The sequence below is a fragment of the Macrotis lagotis genome, chromosome 8 (assembly GCF_037893015.1).
Source record: "Macrotis lagotis isolate mMagLag1 chromosome 8, bilby.v1.9.chrom.fasta, whole genome shotgun sequence".
Classification (NCBI taxonomy): domain Eukaryota; kingdom Metazoa; phylum Chordata; class Mammalia; order Peramelemorphia; family Peramelidae; genus Macrotis; species Macrotis lagotis.
Window position 1 is genome coordinate 127,718,694 of NC_133665.1, and position 3,791 is coordinate 127,722,484.

A 3,791-nucleotide genomic window follows, 5' to 3' on the forward strand; every position below is an offset into this window, starting at 1 on the left:
TATATACCAAGGGCAGCTAGGTAGTACAGTGGATAGAGTACTGGACCTGGAGTTAGAAAGACATCCTCCTAAGTTCAAATCTGGTCTTAGATACTTAGTAGTTGTATGAACCTGGGCAAAGTCACTTAACCCTATTTCCCTCAGTTTCTTTATCTGTAAAATAAATTGAAGAAGAAAATAACAAATCACTCCAATATTTCTACCAAGAAAATCCTAAATGGGATCATAAAGAATTAGGTATGACTGAAATGAATGAACAACAACACTATATAGTGAAGAAGCATAACACAGTAAGAAAAACATACTACATAGTAAGATTTAAGACATATATGATACATAGTCTATGATCTTAGAGTCCATGTAATTTAATTTCCCCATTTTGTAGATTAGGAAATTAAAAGTTGAAGTTTCCTTTTTCCAGCTAAGTGGTACAGTGGTTAGAACACCAGCCCTGGAGTCAGGAGGACCTAAGTTCAAACTCAGACTCAGAATTGGACACTTACTAGTTTATGTGACCTTGGATAAATCATGTAACCCTGATTACCCATATCCAGGGTCATCCTCCATCATCCTGACCCATATCTGACTACTGGACCCAGATGACCCTGGAGATAAAGTGACTTACTTACCACAGTCCCCCTTACTCAAAACCAATTGACTTGTTTGTCATGGCATGTCCTACCTGATGTCGTGGTTTTCTTCAAGAACAAAGGACAAACATCACCATCATCCCTTTTCCAGAAAAATTAAGTACTTAACCAAATCACTTGTAAGATCTGAACCAAGAGCCTCTGAATCCAGAAAAAGGACTCTTTCCATGACATCATACTGCTTACTACAGGTCAACATTTTCCCCATTTCCCCTAAATTTTAGGACCTAATGTCTAATTCACAATCTTGGTCACTGACCAAAACATTTTGGCTCTTTGGCAGGGATCTCCATCATTCAAGATGCAGGATGACTGTTGCATCTACAAATCTCCCAGAAAGCCAAGAATCTAGATTTCTAGTGGAATTTCTGTGTAATGTCAGACTCAGACATTTAGACTTCAATGATCTGTCACCTAAAGAGAAGGAATTTCTAGAGGACACCAGCCTTTGTGAATATCAGAATCACACTCAGAAAAGTGAATCTCAGAACCCCACCATCTATTGAGAGGAGGAGGGATTCCTAAATGCTGCTAACTTCTTAAAGAAAGAAAGAAGATTTTTATACTTAACCTTAGTGAGGCAATAATATTGGGAGCCAGGGAACCTGGAAATTCTCATATATTATTCCCATAATTTATTTGGATAGTGCAAGGGCAATGAATTTCAAGTTCTTTTCTTTTCATAGGGGTGTTCAAGCACTTGAAGTAGTACCATAGAGTAGGTATACTGACCCAAGTATGCAGAACATCCCTTAGCTCAGGCAACCAGAGCTCCAGCTGCAGCCACAGTCACCCTGCAATCTCACTGTCTACATGTCTCCTTCCAATAAACTTACATTGGATAAGGTGGACCTTAAGGGGAAAGGGGTCATCATGAGGGTGGATTTTAATATTCTCTTGAAGAACAAAATGATAACCAAATAACCAGAGAATCAAGGATGCTCTTCCAAGCATCAAATACTGCTTGGATAATGGAGCCAAGTCCATTGTTCTGGTGGGCCACTTAGGTCAACCTGATTGTATCTCCATGCCTAACAAATACTTCTTGGAAATTATGGCTGCAGAGTTCAAGTCCTTGCTGGGCAAAAATATTCTGTTGCTGGAGGATTATGTGATTCCAAAAATGGAGAAAGCCTATATTAGTCTACCTATTGGTTCTATTATTTTGCTAGAGAATCTTTGCTTCCATGTAGGAGGAGAAAGAAAAGGCAAAGATGCTTCTGGAAACAAGATCAAAGTTGAGATAGTCTTCCAAGTCTTCCAAGCAGTATTGCTCACTATGCCCACAGATCCATCTTGGGAGGGTATCTGTCCCAGAAGGCACGCAGTTTCCCCAGGCTTATTTTGCCAAGGCTTTGGAGAGCCCAGAGTGACACTTCCTGGCCATCTTGGGTGGAACTAAAGTTGTTGGTAAAAAACAGTTGATCAACTATATAGTAAAGAAAGTCAATGGGATGATAATTGGTGGTAGGATGGGTTTCACTTTCCTTATGGGATTCAACATCATAGAGATCAGAACTTCTTATTTTGATGAAGAGGAGGCCAAGATTGTCAAAGATCTGATGATCAAGACTAAGAAGAATAGTTTCAAGATCACTTTGCCTATTGATTTCATCACAGTGAACCAACTTGATGAGAATACCAAGAACAATGACCTATGGCATCCCCGCTGGATGCTTAGGTTTGGATTGGGGTCCTGAGAACAGCAAGAAGTATGCAGATTAAGTAGATTATGTAGGGAGGCTTTATTCAGAGAAGAAAAGAACTAATGAACAATGTGGTGAAGGCCACCAAGAGGGATTGGATCACTATCATGGGTGATGGGGATATTGCCACTTGCTGTGCCAAATGGAACACAGAGAACAAAGTCAGCTAAGTGAGTATTGGAGGTGGTGCCAGTCTAGAGCTGCTGGAGGGCAAAGTCCTCCCTGGGTGGCTGCCCTGAGTGATGTCTAATGAATGCCACTTTCTGCCTGCTGGCTTCTGTGTACAACCTCTAATGTGACATTGCAAAGGCATCCTGTATCTTTCTTTGGCAATAAGCAAATTTCCCCTTCAAGACTCAAACAGTCAGCAGAAGATGGAGCAATAAGAACCCCAGAAGTAACTCAACTCCACTTTGTATTTCCTGGGTATGCCTGTTGTCAGAGTTTACTTGAAGTTATTTAGTATTAAAACCATCCTTGTGATGTGTAGAATACATATATATATATATGCACATATGCATATATATTCATATATATGCATGTATGGGTGTATGCATATGTAATGGATATTATCTATATGCATGCTTATTTTTTTATTTTTGCCTTTATCATCTTACCTTTTTAAAATTTTTATCCATTTTTATCTTTATTTTTACCTTTTTTTTTAACTTTAGAAAGAAAAATAGCTAAAGCTACCATTAGCCATATTCTCTTGAAATTGTTTTGTCAGCTTTGTCATCAGCAGCTGTTTGTGCAATTACCTCATATTTAGTATGAAAACAAGAAGAAGCTACAGGTTGTTTTTTTGTTTGCTTGGGGTTTTTTGAGTGGGGGGGGTGAACCTGTTAAATAAAACATTTCATCAAAGTGCAAGCTCAAAAAAAAAAAAAGAACCAAAAGGCAAGAAGTTTCTATGTCTCTAGGGTGAAAGTCAGACTCCCCAGAATGCCAGATGATCACCTCTGCAGTAAACCCAAGTTCATTTCCTTTCTGAAGGAATTCCAAACCACAGTGTTGCTACAAATCTGGAAGATTACTTAGATTTGTGGAGAGAAGAAATTGATAAACTAGAGACTATTCTAAGACCTTTCTGACTTTTTTCTGTGGAGAGAAATAAAAGCTATTCTTGTACCAGATATACATTCACTTTTACTTTGTTTACTTGGATGGGAGCTAGGGACCCTTTAACACACTTTTGTAGCCACCCAGATATGAGTTAAATTTGAGTAATAATCTGAGATTTCCCAAAGGGAATTCTGGTTGCTTGCAAAAATAAAACAAAAAGAAGAGCTGTTCAGAGCTGCACCCAAAATAAATCCTTGGTCCATTTGATGGACCTTGGTGTTAGGTTGTGGTTTCTAGATTGGGCTTCAGGGGATGTCCCTTCTGGGGTGAATCTACAATGTGAGAGGAACAATCAAGTCTCTAAATCTTA

General features: G+C 38.9%; 1 pseudogene; it reads left to right on the plus strand.

Annotated features, from left to right (window-relative positions):
• The first annotated feature begins 1,463 nt into the window (after positions 1-1,463).
• LOC141496542 (phosphoglycerate kinase 1-like) lies at positions 1,464-2,595 on the plus strand (annotated as a pseudogene).
• Positions 2,596-3,791: the final 1,196 nt, after the last annotated feature.